The sequence below is a fragment of the Macaca fascicularis genome, chromosome 3 (assembly GCF_037993035.2).
Source record: "Macaca fascicularis isolate 582-1 chromosome 3, T2T-MFA8v1.1".
NCBI lineage: Eukaryota > Metazoa > Chordata > Mammalia > Primates > Cercopithecidae > Macaca > Macaca fascicularis.
Window position 1 is genome coordinate 109,998,223 of NC_088377.1, and position 25,909 is coordinate 110,024,131.

General features: G+C 38.3%; 1 protein-coding gene and 1 long non-coding RNA gene across 2 annotated transcripts in view; one reads left to right on the forward strand and one right to left on the reverse strand.

Annotated features, from left to right (window-relative positions):
* The window catches only part of MACC1 (MET transcriptional regulator MACC1), a 198,518-nt gene that overhangs the window by 113,196 nt on the left and 59,413 nt on the right, over window positions 1-25,909 (forward strand).
* LOC102114834 (uncharacterized) lies at window positions 2,946-7,102 on the reverse strand. Its single transcript, XR_001489547.4, has 4 exons — window positions 7,055-7,102; window positions 6,333-6,440; window positions 4,911-5,084; window positions 2,946-3,316 (listed from the first exon to the last, which is right to left on the reverse strand). It is a non-coding gene; the product is annotated as an uncharacterized lncRNA (long non-coding RNA).

Sequence of the window (25,909 nt, forward strand, 5' to 3'; positions counted from 1 at the left end):
CTTTTCTACATTGAGAACTCACCCTAGGCAAACCTCTCAGCTATTAACTTTTATTTGGGCCACATTGTTTAGCTTATTTCATGTTGCAAGAAATAAAAGTAACGAAGATGTGTTGAAAGGATGGGGAACACATTTAGGAAGCACCATAACTCACTAACACATGTGCACAATCAGGAAGAACTTAAGTATAGGTTAGAATATAACTCTTAGTACAATCCTCTATAATGCAGACTTCATGAAACCATAGATTTGTGTTTATTTTCTTCAGTGCAATATAGCCAGCTCTTAGAAAGGTCCCTGGCACACAGTAAGCAGTGGATAAGTATTTGTTGAATGTAAGCATAACAGCTCACCTTGCCTTGCCTTTATAAATGGGTGTCTAATATTGCCTCATTCTGGGATCCTACCATTCCTGTGACTAGCTTTTCTCTTATTCTGTTTCCATCTCTGTCTATTTCTACTGCCACTGCCCATCACCAGCCCTCCACCCTGCTGCTCTCTGCTCCTACAGCAAACTTTTGACTAGTTTGTAGTTTCTGCTTTCTGTCTTGTCATGGTGCTTATCCTGGTTTTGCAATACTCCAGAGTTTGTACCTCTACTTTAAGTTTTCTGCTTGTGTGTTTGATTGGTTAGTTAGTTGGTTACTATCCCATACAAAAATATTCTAATAAGACATGGCTTTCATGCTATATTATTTTATAAGCCCACTATCTAACTGTATAGTTTTCAAATTTGCCTACAGAAAGGAAACCACTTTATATTGAACTCATCACTCAAAGACACACACACACACCACACATAGACACACACACATACTCACACATATACTCACACATTAGAATGAACAGTTCCTGAAACAATACTTACCCTTTTTAGTTCAATGTATTCTGATTTATTCTATTGTACTCTATTCATTTCATCTGTTTAGTTCCATTCTATTTCAATTTATTCTATTTCACTTAAAAATGTTGTTAAATTGACTAATGATCCACAAACTAGCCAAATATATGAGGCTGGTGCAAAAGCGATTGCGGTTTTTGCCATTACTTTCAATGCAGTTTAAAAAATCCTGATCTAGTTGCAGATGGCCAGTTTTGGTTTGAACATCAATTTTCCACCCAGTGATCTGTGGCCAATCATCTGTGGTGAGTTAGGGCAATGGAGTCACATAGTACCGGGCAAGGAAAATTGTATCCATGGCTCGGCTCTTTCAGGAGAAAGGAACCACGTGTGTGAGAGGCAATTCTTTCTGATGCAAGCAGATTCCTGCATTTATTTCTGCGAATAAATACTCCTCCATTTAGTTCTCCCCTTATCCTTCCCCACTTAGCCCTGTTCATAAACTTACACTTGCCAACATGTCAATTGATGAATCCTTGCCATGGCAGTCCCTTTAAGTTGTATTTCCATTTTAATATCACCTTGTTTAACTAATCTAATTTAATTGTTTTTGAGAGCAAATCATGTTTGAAACTGAATCATGTGTCTATCATAATAAAATAATAAGTGACAGCCCACAGGCAGGTGATGTTTTGGGGACACCATGCCTTTCTTTATGCTTCTTCAATCATACATCTTCTTCTAACACAGGTCCAGTAGCAAATTAAGAGACAGTCTCTTTTCCCCAATGGGTAGCCTATACAGGACTCAACTCCAACCTAGAATGTTACATGGAGAATTTCCTGAGGAAGTAACCCTGTGTGGTAGGTGAACAATGGCCCCTCCAAAATGTCCTCGCCCCAATCCCTGGTATGTGTAAATATGTTACACGGCAAAAGGAACTTTGCTGTTGTGATGAAGGGTCTGTACCTTGAGATGGTGAGTGGGAAGGGGCTGATCCAGATTATCCAGGTGGCCTCAATGTGATAATGAGTCCTTCAAAGCAGAGAAGCTTTTCTGGCTATAGTCAGTGAGAGAGATGTAACGACGGAAGGATCAGAGAAGCGACAAGACAGCACTCAGCCTGAAGCTGCTGGCTTTGAAGAGGGAAAAAGAAATCTGCCCCCAGAAATGTGGGTGGCCTCTAGAAGCTGGAAAAGGCAAGGGGACGGATTTTCCCCTAGAGCCTCCAGAAAGAAAGAAATATGATCCTGTTGACACCTAGAATTTAGCCCAGTGAGACTTGTAGCAGCCTCCTGACTGCCAAAAGTGTAAGACATTAAATTTGTGTGGTTTAAACTACCAAATGTGTGGTAACTTGTTGCAGCAGCAATTGAAAGCTAATACAGTTAGAATGAACATGTTAGCACCAAAAGAATGTGTAAAAATACAAGAAGCCAGCCTCATATAGACTCCAACATTCGAGGTGGAGATTCTTACGGGGTATTGAATGAGTAACTTAAAGGATTCCTCTTCTATGTCAGAGAACACTGGGATTTGGCCCCTTGTCAGTGAACCTCTCTGTGTCTCTGTGTTCAACCTTTTAATCCCAAGTCAGAGAAGAAACTTCACTGTGGCATAACACTTATTAGGTACCTGAAAAATAAGAGACAACATTACCAGGATGTAAAATGTACTGCTTCTTTCTTACAGAGTTTCCAGTTGTCAGAAAAATTTACTTACTTGTAAAATCCCACCGATGGTGTCCACAGACGTAAAAGTATGTGAATAGATGTTAATATTTTTAAAAAGTTTTGCATTTTCTTGTGCAAAATTTAAAAATGTGCAAGATATTTACATAGATAGATAGATAGATAGATAGATAGATAGATAATGAAGCCTATTATCTAAACATATTAGAAAATGAATTAGGAATATCCGCCATCCCCTTGTCTTGGGTTTCTAGATTGTGAGCTTTATAGAATATAATTAAACATTGATATTCCATTAAAGAACTTACTCACTATCTGGTATTCCAGAAACTCAGAGAAAATTATTTTTCCCACTAAAATGGGTGAAGTAATTGATATGTTTGTCCACACACAGACACATACACATATATTGGTTAATTGAATGCACAAAAAGTGCTGTTTTAATAGAGAGACACAAAATATTACATATTCATGGGACTTAGGGACAAAACTATGCTTTGGGAATTTTCTGGAAAATCACATAAACTCCAGAGAAGTTGATATAAAGACAGCTAAAGATCTTCCCAAAGAGTGATCTTGGTTTTGATAGTGGCAGTTCTACCAATACAAATACAAAAGAGTCAACAAATGGACAAGTCTTTAGATTACAATTATGACTCAAGTAATTGATAGGCATTCCAGTGAAAACGGCACAGAGCTGTCTCTGCTGTTACTTGCAAAAGGCTAGCATGGAAATGTCTTGTGCTCATGTGAAGAGTTGGCCCATATTTCCTTGCGTGTTATCCTGAAAGCAACAAATGACAGAAAAGAGTGATGAACATCTAAGCCACAGCTTTGTGGGGGTCAATTTATGGATGATTCATCTTACGGTTAAGTAAAGCTCCAAAAAATGTAATGAAGGAAACTATGAAATTGTCACAACAACTTGGCTCACTTTCTTAATCTGGGGAAATAAAATCAATCTGACCTAAATTTACTCTGGTCCTAACATTTTACTATGATTTAAGCTATTCACTGAAATTAACTGGTAAATGGCATAGTCAAATGTTTTCAGAAAGTTACAGGATGACAATGACTCAGGGACAAAGTGACCCAGAAAACGGATGTCATAGCAGCCCAGGTTCTGAGTGTCAATACATACTGAAACAGGACAGAGAAAAAACTCCAGGGGGAACTTTCTTCCAAGTTTGCAAATGTGGCCTTTCTTTTTCCAAGATAATGTCATACTGAGAAAAATCTGAACAAGGGGGGAATATGCTGTTTCCTATCACTCTTTCTGGTATATTTGTACTACAGGGGGCAAACATGGTGACTTTAACATACGACACAGGTCACTGAAGGCTGCAAAAAAAAAAAAAAAGAAAAGTAAAAAGGAAACAAAAATCCTTTTGATTATTAAATAACAACAAGCAATAGCTTGTGTGTTTGAGTTCCCTCTCCAGCATAGGAAATCACTAGTTCTGCTCCCTCTGAGATACAGAGAAGGGGTAGAGTCTAAATTCTAACCCTAGTTAAGAGAAAAAAATTACCTCTGCATTAATGAGCAACCTGACAGCTTCCATGTGGTCAGGCAAATTTTAAGTTAGAAGGAACTTTAGGCAAGACTTCCTCATTTCATTGACCAGTTTAATGTAGGTCAAATATATATACATGTACTATAGCCAGGCACTGTGGAGATTTAGGATATTTAGAGATAAGTAAAATCCAGTACTTGATCTGATGGAGTCTAAATATACTGGGATAGGTAGTGACAATGTGGTAAGAGTTGTATGAGAGGTAGGTATCACTCAGAGTTTTGGCTTCAAGCAACAGCAAATGACTGTGGCAGATCCAAACTGAAGAGCAACACACCAAACTTCAGTCCCAGAATTGCTGGGAGGGGCTGAAGAATCAGGCACATGGCTTATGAAGCCAGAGCAGCAGCCAAAGCAATGCCACTGAATAAGTTCCTTGTTTCTGCTAAGACCCAGGAACCACAATTTGCATGACCAACACCATGAGCCCTGGACTCTGAACCCCGCGGCCACCACAGTCACATCCGGAACAGCATGTTGTTTGCACAGCTGCCTCTGCTCACCACAACAGTGGGTTCTCTTCTGTCACTGCTTCTTTGTGTCATCAGTTCCTAATCCCTGGTCCCAGATAGCCATGTCTGATTGCCATTCTAAGTGCTTTGCCTCTCCCTTATCTACAAGGGCAGCTGGGACAGTAAGTCATTGGGATTTCAGCTTCCATGTTGGTTGTAACCATTGCATAAGTCAGTACAAGAAACATGGTAGGGGTAAGGAGGTCAGAAGAGACTTTCTTAAGGAAGTGATCCTGAGCCATGTGCTGAGGATGAGCTAAGGCCCCAACTTTACATAGCTGGTGATACTCACACAAGCAGGCTAAGGGGCCTCCAGTCCTTATGACATAATTAGAGGAGAGCTGGAAGGACTTTCCAGACAACAGCCACCTTCACCAGCCAGCCTTTTTGTCTGATGTTCGACACAAAACTCATTGTATAAGTCAGCAGGATCTAGAAGGTTCACTTCCTCCACAGTGGCTGACAGCTAGAAGACACAGCAGAGCATGTGGGGACCAGAAGAATCCCATAGAAGCAGAGGTGTGGGGAACTAGCAACTGTTGAAAGAATTCCCTTCCCTGGGGGAGGAGATCAATGGTTAAGAACTATTTAAATAGTCCGAAGTGCAGAGTTTATTCTTTAGAGCCAGTAGATTAGATAATAGGGGAAGGGATCCATAAATGCTGGAGTTGATAATCAGAAATCATAGATAGAGGTAGGGCCAGGTCTCCAAGACCATGGGACTGAGGACTCTAGGGAGCCCAGTCCTTCAGAAGCTGTTAGAAAGGCAAGTGCACAGCAGGGATTGGAGCTGGTAAACAGTGAGTGCTGACCCACTAGGGCTTTCATTTTGGGTACTGTCAAGGTTTCAATTGCTAGATTTAATACTTTGCCTTTCTGCAAATAAAGGCTGTGGGAGCCACACCAGACTAGACTGCAGGGGGATTCTGATAACAGTACTCATCATGCGTGGCATTTAGAGAGTTTTTTAAATGTAAATGTTTTCTGGGAGAGATAAAAATGGCGTTAGGCATTAACACACACACACCTTAGAGTTAATATCTCAGTTATTTTATGCATTGATTGTTTATCACAAACATCTACATGTACATTAATGAGTTAATGAGGTAGGGATACAATAAAGTCTTGCCTTCAAATAGGAATGTAAGGCTGCATATGTACACACACACCCACGTAAACCAATGAAACGAGATACACAATGTGTCATGAGAGGAACAGATACAACATTATGAAATTGATTAGGAGGAAGAGAATAACTCAGATTAAGACAAACTGAGGAGGACATCTTTGGTGAAGAGTGTTTTTCATTGAGCTTTGGAAAAAATGAAATCTCTGAACATTTAAAGATGAGGAAAGATAGTTTCAGGGAGGAGAAACGCCATGCAGAATGCCATCTGTAGGGTCTGGGTAAATTAAGAACCATTTGTTTTGGAAGAAAATATAATGACATAAAGGAAAGCTAGATTCCAGTAGAGAGTTGAGGAACCTGTGACAAAGAGAAACAGACAGCTCAGTGTGGATTGTGGGATGAGTCAAGGGGAAACTTCAAAGGGAATCTGGGTGGATTAGGTGATTTGGCAGCATGACAGCCCGGAATGCATCAGGGAGGAAGGGGCAGTTAGAACAGTAGGAGAGAAAGTGCAGAAAAGGGAAAGGAAACTTTTTCTTTGTCACTCAGAATGACATGGCAGATGTCATTCTGCCATCTACTTACTTTAGATGAATCCTTCTATTATGTTTCTGAACCCAGACCCAGCCAGGACTTGTCTCTATTCGTTTTCTGGGCTGTGTCTAACAGGAAATAATAGGCTAGAGAGAGATGCTGTATGAGCAAATGGAGAAACACATTTGTTTTTAACATTCTCTGTTGCTGATTTTGGAAAAAAAAATGTGAAACAATTATTGCACATTGCATTTTACTGTTTTACTTTTTTTCCCCTTCCTTCTAATTTTCTCTTTCTTGAATTTTGAACAAAATAATACTGAAATATACAGAAGTAAAACACAAAACACAGAAATGGAAAGTAAAATGGAAGAAAATATCAAGAAAACTTTATTCTTACATTTTAAAGTGTTATCTTAAAAATCCAGAACACTTTAGAAGGTGAAATGCCAAAAGGTCTCCATTATGTCTTTAGCACCTTTTGAGTGACAGTCACAGTGCTGATGTGGGGGGAACTAGTTAGACCCTGTCACTCACCGGGGAAGACTTTATTCACCTGTTCCACAGGGCAGTGAGGCACCCTCAGCTCTGAATCACCGAAAGAGAATCTGGTGGGGCAAGTTCCAGCTGCATGAGGATTTGTTTGCATAAATATTTTTTAGTTATTGCCAAGACTGAGGGTGCCTTCTTACTCCCTGGCAATCATTAAACCACTTTTATTTCCTTTCATAGAAATAAGATTATATTTACAGATTGTTCTTAGATATACTCACCTGATTTTTTTTTTAATTGCTTTTCCACCTGCTTCCCCTTTCTTCTTTGGGTGAAACTCTAGCCGTACGCCCTCTTCTGGTTTCGGGTGAGGAGCCTGAATTGTGGGTATCGTAGTTCTCTTACCTTTTGGGGTTTCTGGTTGGGCAGCCTTGGAGCCACACCGGTAGAACTTCAAGTCCCAGGTGGCTCAGGAAGCAGGGGTGCAGTCGCCTGCCTGCATATGGAGCAAGGCGTGTTTGAAGAGTACCCGGTTTTGGTAGAGTGACTTCTATTCACTAAAACCATGTGTCTGAACTGAAGAAGCTGGGGCTCACTTCCACAAATGTAAGTGCTGCTTTTTAAAAAATAATATTCCTTTCACTATTGATATGTGCTACACACTAGGAAGTTGTATCATTTCCAGAAAAATTTAACAAACCAACTGCTTAGATCAAGTCTTGCTTTTAAATACAGGGAAGGTAACTGTTATTCTGTGGGCTTATGGGACATGTGTTAGAATAAACCTCATGACATAGAATAGAATAATATCTTGAGACATGGTTTAGAATAAAGTAGTTTATTTTTAAAAAGCAGGAACCCATGTGGCATTAACCATCAAAGGCAAAAAACAAAACAAAACACTCTGAGTTGCTTAAAATATGTAGATGGCTGAAATTCCCTAAAAAGTTTAAATATTTCAAAAAGTATACAGGTATGTTTAAGAGACTGTGTTTTGAAGTTAGATAAAGTTGCAATCAGCAGCCCCACTGCTTATTAGATTTATGACCATTGACAAGATGTTTCACCTCACGAAGTCTCAGTTTCCTCATCTGTAAAGTGCGCATAACCTACCTCATAAGGTTAATAATATTAAATTAGCACAGTGGGTTGTACTGAATAGATAGACGATAAATGATGGGGGGTAACTTGGCTTCATCCTAATTAAGTTTCAATTAAGCTTGGAAAACACACCAAAGAAACAAAAAGACAAATACTGTATGATTCAACTTACATGAGGTATCTAGAGTAGTCAAATTCACAGAACTGAAACGTAGAATGGTAGTTGCCAGGGGCTTAAGGGAAGGAGAAATGAGAGTTGTTTAATGGGTATAGAGTTTCAGCTTACAAGATGAAAACACTTGGAGACTGTACAACAACGTAAATATATTTAATACTATTGAATTTACAATTTGTAAGTGTAAACACAAATAGGATGGTAAATTGTATGTTAAGTTTTTTACCACAATTAATAAAGATAGATTTTAAAAATTTATTTTTAAGATCAAAAAGCATGTAGTGAAAATTCCAGTGCCTTCCATTTATTAAAGGTCTTCCTAATTCCCTAAAAATGTCTTAAGTCTATATTCCGTGGGTCTAATTTAGGATTGATATTAACTTATCTGTGTTAATGTCTAGTTTTTACATAGCAATTACTAGGAGATAATGATGAGTTTCAGGTATATGCTTAAAGTGATTCTTTTATGCCCCCATTAACTTAATTACATGATTATCATTTATTCATAATAGTGATTTTTAATACGATTTCATGGATAGTGTACAGAATCTAGAAATTATGAAGTCATAATTATTAGTTACAATTTGCTTAAAAGCTTTAGTTATGACTCATTTTTAAAACTTAAAGCAAAAATATTATTTATTCCAGTTTTCTCAACTTCCTTGTAGCTAACTTACAAATGGAATATTTTTATCTGTTTGTGTTTTAGAGATAATGTAAACTATTAAGGCAAAGTTTGTTAAACACCATCTTATCTTAAAATGTATTGACTGATTTGGAGGACAAAAGACATTTTGGAATTATACTGATTTTGAACTTGAAGACATGTCTGTTGAATTTTTAGATAATTCTTTCTTGAAAGACCACACATATGCCTAGGTGTCTATTAAGACTAAACATCTCTTATGGTATTTGGTGATAACTGAAGGTGATAACAACCAGCATTTTAGATGAGTGTGCAGAGTTTTATATGGGATATGCCATATATTAATAAATGTAAACACTATGTCAGCAAGTCCAGGATAGCATTAGAATGAAACTTGTAATTCTCCAAAGGTGGAGGAAAGCTGCAGAGGCACTGAACACAGCATGCTTCTAAAAGGGCGGCTTCTTTTTTGTTGTTGTCAAATGCTGTCTATGGTGTAGTGTCTCTAGGAAGTGTCATTTACTCTTTTGACAAATATTTCTAGCAATCCTGCAATATACTGCCACTGGGCTGAGTTTAGAGGCTAGAAGAAACTCATGCACAGCCTTTGAGGGGATCCTTATCTACTAGCGGAGATATGTCCTCATAAATAGTTAAAGAGAGTAAGTGCTAATTCATTAGTCATTCATGCTGTTCATAGAGTCACTCCACAGAAGGTGTGATGCTCAGTATCAGGGGATTAAAAAGACACTTTCAAAAACCTTTCTTTCAGCTATAATTACTGGAGACCAAATAAATAAATAAATAAACTTGAGAGATGTATATGAGTCATTAAAAAGCAGAGTGGAGTGACTTCCTAAAATACACTTCCTAAAATAAAAGAGACACGTGCCCAGGCTGCCAGAGGAAGGGGCAGTCACAGTGCCCTGAATTTCAAGAGGACATTGTGGGAGGTGGTAGAACTTTAGGCAGGTCTGGGAAAATGTGCAGGGTTGAGATCGGCAGGAAAAGGTAATGAAAGTATCTCATGTACAGCAGTGTTTTCCAAACTTTGTGTACATTAAATGATTTTTGGGAACAGATGGACTGATCAATCAATAACATTAAGATGACAGGTTGAGAATGTTTTATTTTTTGACTTACTTTCAATTCTTCAGAAATAAGTTTTGTTGTTTTTGATGTGACCTAAAGTTCTCCTAACACTTGTTTAAGCTTCCTTTATAACACTCACAGAATAAGCAATAAATGTTAGCAGGCAAAAAGTACGTGGTTTAATATGATTGCTCCTTTAAAATAACATTTAAATATAGTTATTGCCTGTTTATTACAATAGATATCCCTTTTTTTCATTTATGGTACTAATAGAAGTTAACCTTTCAAGTATTTATCTTACTTAAAATAAGAGTGAATTTACAGGAAATATTAAGTAAAAAGTAGTTCAGGTGGCAATTGGTAGTGGAAAAATCATGATGAGGTACCAGAATGAGTGAAGTTTGGGAAACACTGAAGTAGGGGGAATATCAAGCCCAAGAATTAGGAAGTGAAATTGAATGGGCTGTTTTTATGTGTAGCTGGAAAGAAAGGAGGGATATTGGGTATTCCATGGAGGGTATTCTAGGGGATTTTGGATGATAATGCTGGAATAAGGTTGGTTGTAGAAGCTTTAAAGGGATTTATTCTTCAGCGGCTAGATAGCAGGGGGCTCAAAATGGTTCTGACCAGGAGCTGACTGTGGAAATCCATACTTTAGGGGGTTCCTCCTGGGCATAGTGTGCAGGAGGATTGGAGCATAGGGAACATGATGCCAGGAGAGCTCTTTGGAAATAGGTTTCAATAAGCTGAACATGAATAGATGAGGAGTGGTAGGAATTAAAATGGAAAAGAAGCAGGGGATGAAGGAGTCATTTGATTTAAAAAAAAAAAAAACAAACCTGAATGATAGTAATTACAGTGATGGCCAAGCTGCTCTTGAGTTTTTATTTATTTTATTTTATTTTTTAACTTTTATTTTATGTACAGGGGTACACATGCAGGTTTGTTACATAGGTAAACTTATGTAATGGGGTTTGTTGTACAGATTATTTCATCACCCAGGTTTTAAGCCTAGTACCCAATAGTTATTTATCTTGATCCTCTGCCTCCTCCCACCCACCACCCTTCAACTGGCCTTAGTGTGTGCTGTTCCCCTCTATGTGTCCATGTGTTCTCATCATTTAACTCTCACTCATAAGTGAGAACATGCAGTATTTGGTTTTCTGTTTCTGTGTTATTTTGCTAAGGATAATGGCCTCGAGCTCCATCCATGTCCCTGCAAAATACATGATCTTGTTCTTTTTTACGGCTATGTAGTATTCCATGGTGTATATGTACCACATTTTCTTTATCCAGTCCATCATTGATGGGCTTCCATGTCTTTGCCATTGTGAATAGCGCTGCAATGATCATACGTGTGCATATGTCTTTATAATAGGATGATTCATAGTCCTTTGGGTATAAACCCAGTAATGAGATTGCTGGATCGAATGGTATTTCTGTCTTTAGGACTCTGAGGAATTGCCAGACTGTCTTCCACAATGGCTGAACTAATTTACACTCTCACCAACAGCATATAAGCATTCCTTTTTCTCTACAACCTCGCCAGCATCTGTAATTTTTTGACTTTTTAGTAATAGCCATTCTGACTGGTGTTAGATGATATCTCATTGTGGTTTTGATTTGTATTTCTTTAATGATCAGTGATGTTGAGCTTTCTTTCATATGATTGTTAGCCACAGGTATGTCTTCTTTTGAAAAGAGAGCTTCCAAAGGGAAGGGTGGGCCACCATCTTTGCATTTTCCACGTCTTAGTTGTTCCAGCCTGCGGGCGTTGGAGATGCCAAGTCGACCAAAGTGGAGGTGGTATTCCGGCACAGAATAGCGGCTCTATGAAAGCATGACCATGCAGCTTCTTTAAGCAGGTCCCCGATCTCATTTCTTTTCACTGGGTGGAACCTGCTAACCGGGCCCTCCAGCCACTCCCCCTAGTATTCTCCCATCTACAGAAATTTGAAAACTCCCTGGGCCAGAACTCTCAGAGGGAGGAGCGGGCTGCCATCTTTGTTGTTTGGGCATCTGGAGATTTTAAGCTTGGTGGTCTGAGAGAAGGACAGTAGCAGTGAAGGAAAAGAGAGGGAACTGTTTTCGTGGGGAAATGCAGCTTTGTATCTCAAATTGAGAGGAGAATAGACCTTCAAGCAGAAAAGGGAAACTAGGTTGTTAATCATGTGGGATTGGAATTCTGGAGCGCCATCAGGGAGGGCCAGATAAAAGGAGGAAACAAATATGTTCCTTATTAAAATGACACCTAGCTCTGCTTTTCCTCCTGCCCCACTCAAGGCTCCAGGAGAAGAGAGCTGAAGAAAGAATCTTCAGGTACTCGGGAAGGCAGAGGAAGGGCATGCTGACTCTTTCCTCCCAGGTTTTATTTTCTCTTTGGGGTTTTCTCTTGGTTACTATGGCTACCACCTTGCCCAGAGATAAGAGGCTTCTTTATAGGGGCCTTCCTTAGAATAAACAAAAACATCTTCATCTCCAGCCAGAACAGACATCAGGTTTAATTTCCAGGAACGGTAGAAGAGTTTTGTATGTTCTCTATTTCCAGTGGGAAAACACCTAATTTAGATATTTCCCCATACATGTAACATGTAGTAGACACTTAAAGATAGATACTGCAAAGACTTATGTACTCACCTCCCAGTTTAAGAAATAAAATATTAAAGATTAAAAAATACCCTCCTTAATCCTATTCTCTTTTCACCATCAGAGGTTACCACTATCCTATCTTTGTCAATATCGCTGCAGTGTATGTTTTTATTCTTTTATTTGTTTTTTAAATGCTTTTATTCTTTCAACTGCTGTGTATGTGACGATATCCATAAACAGTCTATAATAATGTTTTGAATGTTTGAAAATTTTATGGAAACAATAAAGTATGCATTATTCATCTGCAACTTGCTCTTTTCTCTCTACATTACACTTTTAAGATTAATCCATGTCTATTCTTATCGCACAACTTATTTTCATGGCTGTATGGCATTTTGCTATCATAAGTAGTCTATAAAAATATTACATTACATTCCTATTTGTGTCCAAATGAAACAATTACTCTAGTGAATATTTCCAGAAACTGATTTGCTGAACCATGGGCATGTGTATCTTCAACTTTATGAGATATTGAGAAATTGCTTTCCAAAACATTTATAACACATTATATTCCCAGCCAAAATAGGAGTTCCTGTTTCTATTCTCAACCCACTTGTTTATCTCAAATGTTCTAATCAAATAATCTTTCCAGATGTAACTGAAAGCCAGATGCTTGTGGTATCTGGGAGACTCAGATATGTTTGGAACACTCCCATTTTTAAAATACAGTGCAAAATTTGATCTGAAATCAACCTCTCTGTTTCTCAACCTGTGATGTTAAAGATTGACTGACTTTTCCACAGACATTTACTTTAGTATTAATCATATGACTTTTCCATTTAACAGGCACTTACTTTAGTATTAATCATATTAATCTCAATAATGATAATGATAATATTAATATTGATAGTAACTATTAGTACCAATTGAGTACTCACTATATGCCAAATGCATTAATTATATTATATTGTTTAATTAATTTTGGGGAGGGGCAGATAATGCTATTATACCTCTTTTAGAGATGAAGAAACTGATTCCCAGGAATCCTTATGCTAATAGTTAGTAAATAGAGATTGTTCATCTATGCCATCTAGGACAGTTGAGAAATGATAGATGGGAGCAAACTGAGAAGAGAGACATTAAATTATTACAATCCTTAACTTTTAAAAGTTTAGACTCTAGTTACTATGTAAATAATATCAAAAGAACATACATACACACATAATAGGAGGGAGATATCAAATAAGTGCTATATTTGTACTGAGAATAATTTAGTTTTGCACAGGAAGATTGGAAAATGATTCTTATAGGTGACTAAACTTTAGTAAACCCTGGAGTCTTGACAGAGGAGATTAATGAGGCAAAAATTGGAGGCAGTAGCTCTTTAGAAAATATGGGAAAGTGGAAACTACAGAATATTTTTGAGAAAGTTAATTAATTTATTTAATCATTAATTAAACAAATAATTTCTGACCATCTATTGAGAGGTTCTGAGGCTACATTCTGGGATACAGCAGTGAACAAGCAAGATGCTATCCCTCCTCATTGATGGCAGTGCTAAAAGATGTACTTGGGGAAATAGGGGCAACAATATGAAAAGGAAAAGATTGAAAGGATAGGTCACACCCAATTTTGAAGGATTTTCAAATACCAGCCTAAGAGGTGTGCACGTTATTTCCTGAAGGCAGTGGGGAATCAATATGGGTCATGTGACATAAGTAGCACCATTCAATCATTTATTCAGTTAGCATGTATTTTACCTGTATTTTGCTTAGCACTGGGTACATAGGGATGAAAGAGGTTATAGTGCCATGAAAGTGGACAAATACATATATAAAATGTATAATACAATGTAAGAACTATACCAGAGGTTTGCACGGGACAGTGATGCCTAACCTAGGCTGTGGATGTGCAGTGAGGAGAGAGAGGAGGACAGTGGAAGATATTCTAAGATGGTTTTTTGGGTAAAGAAATTTGCTTGAAAAAATCTGCCAACTTGATTTAGACATTTATAAAATAACATGTGTTTTGCTGATTTCAAAAGCGTTGCATATTCACTATAGAAAATCTATGAATCACAATTATACTTACCAAAGATGCATACCTTTAAGGTTTGTGTGTGCATTAGTCTGTTCTCATGTTGCTATGAATAAATACTCAAGACTGGGTAATTTATAAAGAAAAGAGGCTTAATTGACTCACTGTTTTGCATGGCTGGGGAGGCCTGAGGAAACTTACAATTATGGCAGAAGGCACCTCTTCACAGGGTAACAGGAGAAAGAATGAATGCCAGCAGGGAAAATGCCAGACACTTATAAAAGCATTAGATCTCATGAGAAGTCACTCACAATTACAAGAGTAGCATAGGGGAAACTGCCCCCATGATTCAATTACCTCTCATTATGTTCCTCCCACAACACATGGGGAGCATGAAGATTACAATTCAGTATGAGATTTGGGTGGGGACACAGCCAAAACCATATCATTTCACCCCTGGCCCAAATCTCATGTTCTCACATTTCAAAACACAATCATGTCTTTCCATTAGTCCCCCCGCAAAACCTTAACTCATATCAGCATTAACCCAAAAATCCAAGTTCAAAGTCTCATCTAAGACAAGGAAAGTCCCTTCTCCCTGTGAGCCTGTAAAACAAAAAGCAAGTTAGTTACTCCCTAGACACAATGGGGGTACAGGCGTTAGTTAAATACACCCATTCCAAATGGGAGAAATTGGCCAAAACAAAGGGCCTGTAGACCCTATGCAAGTCTGAAATCCAGTAGGGCAGTCATTAACCCATAAAGTTCCAGAATGATCTCATTTGACTCCATGTCTCACATCCAAGTCACACTGATGCAAGAGGTGGACTCCCATGGCCGTGGGCAGCTCTAGCCCTGTGGTTTTGCAGGGTACAGCCCACTTCTAAGCTGCTTTCACAGACTGGCATTAAGTGTTTGTGGCTTTTCCAGGCATATGGTACAAGATGTCGGTAGATCTACCATTCTTGGGTCTGGAGGACAGTAGCCCTCTTCTCACAGCTCCACTGGGCAGTGCCCCAGAGCAGACTATGTGTGGGGACTCCAATCCCACATTTCCCTTCTGCCCTGCCCCAGTAGAGGTTCTCCATGAGGGCCCCACCCCTGTGGCAAACTTCTGCCTGCATATCCAGGCATTTCCATACATCCTCTAAAATCTAGGCAGAGGTCCCCCAACCTCAATTCTTGACCTCTGCCCACCTGCAGGCTCAACACCATGTGTAAGCCACCAAGGCTTGGGGCTTGCAGTCTCTGGAGCAATGGCCTGAGCTGTACCTTGACCCCTTTTAGCCATGACTGAAGCTGAAGCAGCTGGAATACAGGGAACCATGTCCCAAAGCTGCATAGAGCAGAACAGCCCTGGGCCCTGCCCACAAAACCATTTTTCCCTCATAGACCTCTGGGCCTGGGATGGGAGGGGCTTCCATGACATCTCTAACATTCCCTGGAGACATTTTTCCCATTGTCTTGGTGATTAACATTTGGCTCCTCATTACTTATGCAAATTTCTGCAGCAGGCTTGAATTTCTCCCCAGAAGATGAGTTTTTCTTTTTTATCGCATCATCAGATTACACATTTTCCAAACTTTAATGCATTGCTTTCTCTTGAATGCTTTGCCACTTAGAAATTTCTTCTGCTACATTCCTTAAATTATCTCTCTCAAGTTCAAAGTTCCACAGATCTCTAGGTCAGTGGCAGAATGCTGCCAGTCTCTTTGCTAAAGCATACCAAGAGTGACCTTTACTCTAGTTCCCTATGAGTACCTCATCTCCATCTGAGACCACCTCAGCTTCAACTTCATTGTCCATATTACTGTCAGCATTTTGGTCAAAGCCATTCAGCAAGCCTCTTAAGGTGTTCCAAACTTTTTCACATTTTCTTCTCTTCTGAGCCCTCCAAGTCTCTAGGAAGTTCCAAACTTTCCCCCATTTTCCTGTCTTCTTCTGAGCCCTCCAAACTGTTCCAACCTCTGCCTGTTACCCAGTTTCAAAGTCGCTTTCATGTTTCAGGTATCCATATAGCAGCACCTCACTTATTTTACCAATTTACTGCATTAGTCCGTGTTTACACTGCTATAAAGAAATACCTGAGACTGGATAATTTATAAAAGAAAAATGTTTAATTGAGTCACAGTTCTGCATGCTGGGGAGGCCTCAGGAAACTTACAATCTTGGTGGAAGACACCTCTTTACAGAGCGACAGGAGAGAGAATGAATCCCAGCAGGGGAAATACCAGACACTTATGAAAGCATCAGATCTCATGAGAAGTTACTCACTGTCATTAGAACAGCATGGGGGAAACTTCCCCCATGATTCAATTACCTCCCATAGGGTCCCTCCCATGACACATGGGGATTATGGGGATAACAATTCAAGATGAGATTTGGGTGGGAATACAGCCAAACCATATCAGTGTGTATATCCTGTTAACCTTTTAATGCCAATAATAGATATTATGAATGAATAATTTATAAAAGTTATGTAATACTTTTAGTTCACTTACCTGGGTATTACACAATTTTGATATCTTTGTGTATTCTTCTATAATACAAGTTTAAACTTTGCTAATTTTTATGTCATAATTTAAACATAATTTAATTTTTATGTCATAATTTTATGTCATAATTTAAACATAATTTAAACATAATTTAAAGGAATAAATTTAAATTTATTCCTTTATTGGTGAAAATACTTGTTTTTTTCCTAATATTTGCTATTGTGAATAGCACCATGTTGCATATTGTTCAAAAATCCTAGGACATATCTGATTTATTTTAAAGATTAATTTCTAGAATTTGAATTATATGTCATAACATATAAAAGCATTTGATCATATTATAGAGGAGAAGGAAAATCCTTTTAAAAGATTTAAAAATAGGTTGAGCACAGTGGCTCATGCCTGTAATCCCAGCACTATGGGAGATAGAAGTGGGGGGATCACCTGAGGTCAGGAGTTTGAGACCAGGCTGGCCTGTATTTACTTAAAAAAAAAATATTAACCAGACATGGGGTGCCACATGCCTGCAATCCCAGCTACTTGGGAGGCTGAGGTAGGAGAATCGCTTGAACCCAGGAGTTGGAGGTTGCTGTGAGCCGAGACTGTGCAACTGCACTCCAACCTGGGTGACACAGCAAGACTCTGTATAAAAGACAAGAAAGAAAAAAAGAAAGAAAGAAAGAAAGAAAGAAAGAAAGAAAGAAAGAAAGAAAGAAAGAAAGAAAGAAAGAAAGAAAGAAAGAAGAAAGAAAGAAGGGAGGGAGGGAGGGAGGGAGGGAGGGAGGGAGGGAGGGAGGGAGGAAGGAAGGAAGGAAGGAAGGAAGGAAGGAAGGAAGGAAGGAAGGAAGGAAGAAAGAAAATTAACAAGGGATTGAATTGATGAAACTTGCATTTTAGAAAGATCAATCTGGGTGACATAGCAAGACTTTGTATGAAAGAAGGAAGGAAGGAAGGAAGGAAGGAAGGAAGGAAGGAAGGAAGGAAGGAAGGAAGGAAGGAAGGAAAGAAAAGAAAGAAAGAAAGAAAGAAAGAAAGAAAGAAAGAAAGAAAGAAAGAAAAGAAAGAAAAGAAAGAAAAGAAAGAAAGAAAAGAAAGAAAAGAAAGAAAGAAAGAAAGAAAGAAAGAAAGAAAGAAAAAGAAAGAAAGAAAGAAAGAAAGGAAGGAAGGAAGGAAGGAAGGAAGGAAATTAACAAGGGATTGAATTGATGAAACTTGCATTTTAGAAAGATTATCCTAAAAATAATTTGAAGGGCAAATAGAAAAGATTGGAGGCAGTTTACCAGGTCAGATTTACCATGAAAATCTAGGTGAGAAAATAATAAAACCTGCACAAAAGAAGTCGAGTTACTAACGGAGCGTGGCAGAAGATTTTAGAGATACTAATTTTGTAGAAGTTCATGGACTGGCAACAGTGACTGGGGGGCCACAGGAGGTAAAACTGATTGTGGATTACCTCTCAGTTTCTGACACAAGTATCTAATTGGGTGGATGGTGATGTCCTCATTCCTTTCAACAGGAAAGACAAGAGAAACAGGTTTGGAAGGAAGAACAGATGAGTTGAGGTTGGCTGACTTTGACGTACCTGTGGCCATCCATGTGGAGAAATTCCTTGAGCAATGGAACAGGTCTTGGAGTCAGGAAGGCAAATGGTTTAGAGATTAATAGCTGTGGAAGTCAGCAATCCTTCAGTGTAGCTATAATCATGGGTGTGGGTGACTCTCCCACGGATGTTAAGAATGGCAGCATGAGAAGATAGGGTGCTTAGGGTGCTGCCCTCTGATAACATTAAAGTTTAATCAGAGAAGGAAACAGCCATAGAGGAGACTGAAAAGGAGAGATCAGAGAAACAAGAGAAAATCCCAATGGAAGGTAGAGTGAATGAGGACAAAGAAGAACTTCTCAAGACGGGAAAAGCTAACAGTGTCACATGTCACAGAAATGCCAAATAAAAGAGAAAAATGTCCTTGAAATGTCACTGGAAGTTTTGTCTAGAGCAGTTTCAGTAGAGTGGCAGGGATAGGAACTAGAATGTCATGATTGTACCTGTGATTCAGGAAGATGACTGTCCTCGCCATGGACAGAATGACTTAGGGAAGGAAGAGACAATACAATAATGTGGGAGACAAGTGTGGTGAAGATGGGATCAGGACCCCAGAAAGGAAATAATAAAGGCTAACCCAAGGCAGGCACCATGGTATCAGAAAGAAAGGTACTAGGTAGTGGATTTATCAAGTAGATGACGATAATGCGTGAGAAAGATGATGGAGTTCAAGAGGGCTCTTCAAGAGGTCTCTAAGATTTTTGTTTAAAATGACAGAGAAGATAGTGAAACTATCCCAAAAGGCAGAGCTAAGGAGAAGAAATAGGCATTTTTGTTAATGGAGATAAGGAAGAAGAGATATACTGATGTGAGGTATATATGGAGGTGCCTGAGGGTAGGGTCAGTGTTCACATAGAGACATCAGGAAAGTGAATGCTACAGTTCTGCAGCTCTCGGGAGGGGTCTTGGTTAGGGACAAACATCATTGAGCTTTTGCATAAAAACAGGGATTTCGAATCATGGAAAAGGATGGAATGACTCAAGGAGATCACTGAAATTGAGAAGAAAGAAACAACCAAAAAACCCTTCAGAAATGTTTAAATAAACAGATATCACAGGAGGAGCCACCAAAGAGGGAAGAGATGATCAAAGCAATAGCAGGAAAATAAGAATATTATTTCAAATGAGTTTATATTTTTTGGTAACTAGGTGAGCTATAAGAAACGAACTTTCTTTTCACAGGCTACTTGAAAAAAATAGATTGAATTACAGGTGAGGTGATGAACTGGTTTTAGGAAATTGAGATCATGACCAAATGAGACCACACCACAGATCAAGCAGGAAGAGGATCAAGGAAATCCCTTAGGATCTGGGCTTTTCCCAATTCCTGCTTCGTCCTGGAAAATATATTTGAAGAATATCTACTGCAATACTGTGATTTATTAATATGTTGTCTTTGAGTTATTTTTTTCCAGATTCTATGTTCTTTCGGTATGAAGTTGAACACCTTACTTTAATTCTATGCAATAACTTTTGACTTAGTTTCCTCCCAACTGAAGTTATGGCAAAAAGTTTATGATCAAGGCACACTGCTAAAAACTAATCTGTTTTGACATCATGAAAATCCATCAGAGCTAAAACTTTACAAGACTTTCTCTTCACATTTATTTCCATTCTAAAAAAATAAATTATATTAATATCCAATAAAGTATGAATTCATATATCAAAAATTTTAAAATTTACTGAAATTTGCTCATTGATAACCATGGTGTAAATTTAATTATAGATCCTTAAACTAGGGTGCTAGGAGAGGCTTCTTTATCCTTTCCTAATTGAAAAATGCACAATCTCTACTCACTGGATTGTCCTCATTTTTGGATAATTTTAATAAACCAAAAACGCAGTACACATATTCTTGCTTTAGAATATCAAGTATAAAGTATCATCTTTAAGATGTGGCACTTAATTCCTCCTTATTTTCATGAAGCTTACAAACTTACAGTGTGAATGCAATTTTTATGTTTCGCCTGTAATTCAACCTATTTTTCTGTAGTTGCCTGTGAAAAGTATGTTTGTTACAGCTCATCTAACCAAAAAATATAAACTCATTTTTTTCTATCATTGGCATTTCATTCAGTTTTCCAGGTTGATCTCATAAACAAATTGATCAATTATGTGGGAAGTGCTTTCCACTTGGACTTGGATTGAGACACAAATGTCTCAGGATGTTCAGGATGAAAAAGATGTTTGAGATATTGTGCCAAATACAAAGACTTGAAGATCACATTCTAAGGAATTGAGCAGGCCGGGCGCGGTGGCTCATGCCTGTAATCCCAGCCCTTTAGGAGGCTGAGGCAGGCGGATCACAAGGTCAGGAAATCGAGACTATCCTTGCTAACACGGTGAAAACCCATCTCTACTAAAAATACAAAAAATTAGCCGGGCATGATGGTGGGCGCCTGTGGTCCCAGATGTTCGAGAGGCTGAGGCAGGAGAATGGCCTGAACCCGAGAGGCGGAGTTTGGCGTTAGCTGAGATCACGCCACTGCACTCCAGCCTGGGTGACAGACAAAAAAAAAAAAAAGAATTGAGCCATAAATTGAGCAATAAATTCAAGCTTCAATATGTATCCAAATATAATATTTATAAAGCTAATAAGGAGAACCCTAAAGCAATTCTTCTGTATAATTAAAAATCCAAATAATATAAAAGCATGTACATACATAAAACTTCTATTTTAAAATGCAAATGGAAACATGTCTGGCTTCCTTTTTTTTTCACTTAATATATTTTAGTGATGAGCCCACATTGTTTATGAAAGTACCACTCTTTCCACTATGATTATGTAATTTTCCAGCCGTTACCTATTATTACCAGAGCCACAATGATCATTTTTGCATAGAAACAGGTTGTTAAATTGAAAAAATTCGTTAGGATTCCAAGAACGATTGATTTCAGATACCAGAAAGAGGTATCTGGCAAAAATCCCAATTGGCAATATTTTCACAAATCTTGAGCTCCTCGCTGACTTCCAAGTTGCAGGAAAAAATAAACGGGGAAGGAACAGTGAGAGGATTTTGTAAGAATGATTTTTGAAGGACTATCCTAATCCAGAGGGGTAGGTGAAGAGACGAAGGATGCTATTGCTTCACCTCATTGCACATTCCAGGAAAGCTTGGTGTGTTTGCCTGCCTGGAAACCAGATCTCAGGGAGGCTTTAGCTGACTTAAAAATTGGATGCATCATTCACTTCACAGGTATAGCCATTGAAAGCTTCTCAGGATCTTTCAAAGTGCATGCATGCACGCACACACCATCGTCATGATCAGCAGCAGCAGCAATAAATATTTGCTGGTTGTCGAAGCTTACAACTTTGGAGCCATCAGTAGCAGAAGCTAGCTAGTTAGTTGGGCGATGGAAGAGGTGAGGTGGAAAAAGAGGAGATATGCACTTGTACCCCTCTTCCCCAAAGGCTGTAGACCCATATGGCGTGGAGAGGGGAGGATCAGTCTTGCCCTGGGAGACTGGCTTGCTGATGAAAATTTACAAATAATACTGCATTTTGAAACTTAAAATAACCCAGGACTTTTTCTATTTTTAATCTAAGAGTGATCAGGAGATACATGGGACCAACTGGGGAAATTTCATCAGTGGTATTAAAAAAAATTTCCCCCGATGAATCAATTGTTTAAAAGCACAGTGGTGGACAAAAACACAGTTGCACTTTGTTACATCTCGCCAATTGCTCTTAAGAAGGTTACATACTTATCTTTGCTCACATATAAAGAGAGCATTCATTTTTAAACAAAGACAACACACTAGCTATGGATTTCCAGAGCAAGGGTAGAATTAATGAATTTAGACTAGGAATAACGGAAACTGAATCAGTACTCTAGAGCTACACTTTCCAGTCAGGTAAGTGTTAGCCACAAATGCCCTTTAAACTGATGAAAATTGACAATTCAATTTCTCAGTAAAACTAGCTAGATTTCAAGTGTTCAGCAGCCTCATGAAGTGTGTTCAACAGTCGCATGAATGTAGCTATTGTCTACCTGATTGGATAGGACAGATATAGAACATTTCCAAAATCAAAAAGGTTTTGTTCTCATCACAGGTAGTAAATCATTTAATTCTCATAAAATATAGTGGAAAGGGAATAATAATTATTATTATTACTACTTAATAGATGTAAAATTGAAGATTGGAGAGTTTTAGAAGCTCGATCAGGTTCTTTGGTTCTGGGTCCCATTTTCTTTCCTCTAACACACATTCATTGACTATCAAGGCAAGTATGAAATGTGTCAACCACTTTACTCTATGTCCAAAATATAAAGAGGCATATTCTGGAATCTAGAAATTTCTAAAAGAAGGAAACTAAGCTCATCTCCATGTCATAGCTTTGATGGGAAACACAATCTTGTATCTGTTTCTAATATTTCCCATTTTACAATCCGTAAAATTTACCTACAGAAGTTAATATAACCAAAAGACTGTGAACAAATGGAAGCAGTTTTAGATAGCATTAGTGAATTGCTAAATAACTGCACTTGTCTACATTATCCTTTCAATTTGGTAGGATTGTCAAAGAAACTATTCACTGGTTTGAATGTGCGGACATGGTTTTGAGACTAAACTTGTTTTCTGCTGGCATTTGAACCCAGAGAGCTTTTACAAATGAAGATAAGTAAAATTCACAATAAAATATTTATTCACACTAAACACCTAGGAGTGTGTGAGAATAATAGTTTTATTGGGGAAAGGAAATACAGGGGCCAATTGAAAAAACGTAAAGAATAATTACCAGTCAGTGAGGTTTGAAACTCATTTCCCCTACAGGAAGACATGGGTCCAACTGGTACAGACATTAAGGTTCACATTTTGCATTCTTGGAGACAGAAGCTCAAAATGGAATCTAAGGTGGTCTTAAATGCAAAACCTCAAGCGGGTAATTTGTAATCCTTGGAGTTTATCAGTCGAAACAAGGGACAAGGTGGGCTCTGTCCACTTCTCTCCATTGTTACAAGCACTTTTCTAGTTCAGGCTACTGCCCTTGCTCTTTGTCTCTAGTTCTGCTTCAACTTTTGCTTTCCACCTTCCTAAAATGTAAATCACGGATGAGATCATGTTATTGACTGAACTTAAACTCCCCTGTGTCTTCTTTAGGCTAAAGTTGAAGTTCCTCAGTCTGTCTTGTAAGTGTGTCATGACCAGCCTCTGCCTTTCTCTGCATCCTTCCCTCTTGCCCCTCCCCCAACCTTGCCTCTGCCCCTATCCCCACTGCTATGCCTCAGTCTTACTGAACTGCTTGCTGCTTCCTGAACGAGTTCTCCTCACTCTTGTTTTTACACCATTGTGGATCATTTTCCTTTTACCTGAAGCACTGCATCCTGCTTCTCCCTGCAAATTTCACTGTGGAGCTTGCATTTGAACCCAGATAACTCAACCTCCAGAACCCATTTCATAAATTCTGCATAATTAGTCCATGGGGGGACAGACTGAGAGCCCCTCTTGGCCTCTTGTATTGCATGAGCCTGCTGCTTCTTTCTTCCCTCTCTTTAATTAAAACCTCAGACTGTGTCACATACTTCTTTTGAGTGTGACCAGCTCTCATCAAGGTCTTTCTTAAATTTGATTCACCAATTCAGATGATATAGTACCACTTCTCTCCCTTTAGAATATTTTTTAAAATTAAAAAGCATAATAATAGAAATCCATCCCACCAAATAACACCTAGTCATCTTGGAAGTTTTTAACAGGGAGATGAACACTTCCTTGGTAGGCTTAGGTTGATACTTTCCTGAATGCAGAATGATATTAAAAATAATGAGTATGGCATGGACACCTGAACTGTCAGAATGGATGCTGGACAGTATATGGTACTCAGGTGTTCTTATTGGATATCCACCCTGCCTGGAAGCAGAGAATAGGCATGAAAATATTGAATGGCCTTAGAAACTTCCAGGATTAGATAGCACCCATGTTTCTAGCTGGGGTCACGGGGGTATCTCAGGTACCTGACTGGGCATCAGTGAAAAGATTTCTTCTGGCTCAAGCAAAAAGAAATCAGGTGCTGATGGTTGAGTGCACTACTTCATCCCCTTTCTTAGGTAATTACATCACCCCATCTCTCATGTCTTGTGATGAATTTAGCAGTTTCCTAAACTAAAAATTTCCTGTGACTGACCTACGCACTCTTGCCTGTTACATTTTGACAACAACTTACTTTCTCTTCCAGGATTTGTCGTTACGACCAGTAAGTTGGTTGGAAATACTGATACTAAAGGTCTCTCAGTAATCTCTTTTTTCCTTGGAAGTCATTGTTTGTTTTCTTTGGTATTTATTAGTATTTTGAAATATAACTTAATAGTGTTTGTTAATGAGGGATATAACCGTTATCTCTTCATCTATAACTGTTCATTTCTAGTAATCTTTTCAATGAGTGTGTGTGTGTGTGTTTATACACACACATTATGGGGTATATATATACACACACACGTCATGGTGTGTATATATATACATATATATACACACACACATAATGGTATAGCCACTTGTTTATCTTTATTCTCTATCTTGTTAATAACTGTATAGGATTTGGCTAATTCATTTGAGCTTTAAAACTTGGTTTGCAAGGTCGTTTTCCTTTATAAAAGCATGTATAACTCACTACTTTCTGACTGATTCATTTTATAGAACACTTAATTTTATTGTTTAAATTTATTTTTAAGATATCTGTTTTTACTTTAAAAATAAGTTTTTTGTTTTTTTTTTTACTTTAAGAACAAGAAAAGGGTAAAGATTTAAAGTGAATTCTTCATCAACATTTTTGAATGACTCTGTACTCTGACTCACCTCTACGAGTTCCTCTTCAATGACTTTGGTTTCTAATTTCATGTTAATAAGTGCTCTGCTGTTTCAGTGTGCTTCCTATTTCATTTGAAGACTTACTTATTCTGTCATTTCATCCTTATTTCAGAGCATGGCTTCCTGATGATTATGTGACAAGGGTGTGGGTGGAGGATAGTGGTGTTGGAGAGTGCAGGTTGGTTTCAGGCCAAGTGGTTGCCAAGGCATCCATTCTGCCAGTCAAGGCAAGCTGAGCACTTCACTGCTGTCTTCTGGGTTGAACTGAAGCCCTCAGTACTATCAAACACACCAGGTCCCTTCTCCATGTAATATACATAATATTGCTTTAGATAGCTTTGGCTGGGACAGTGCTTACTTTTTCCATGAGTATGAACAGGAGAAGATCAAACTTTGCCAACTGTTTATCTGTGGATCACATTTCTACCTTAGTAGCTAATAATTTTTCCTTCTCCTCACAGATTTCTTGTGCAAGTCTTGTATGAACCACATAATCTGCATCTGTCTCAATTTCTTATCTGCAAATGGAGCTAATAATATTGGCTACTTTTCTCCTGAGATAGTCCTGAGGATTAATAAGCTGGCTTTCAAAAGCAA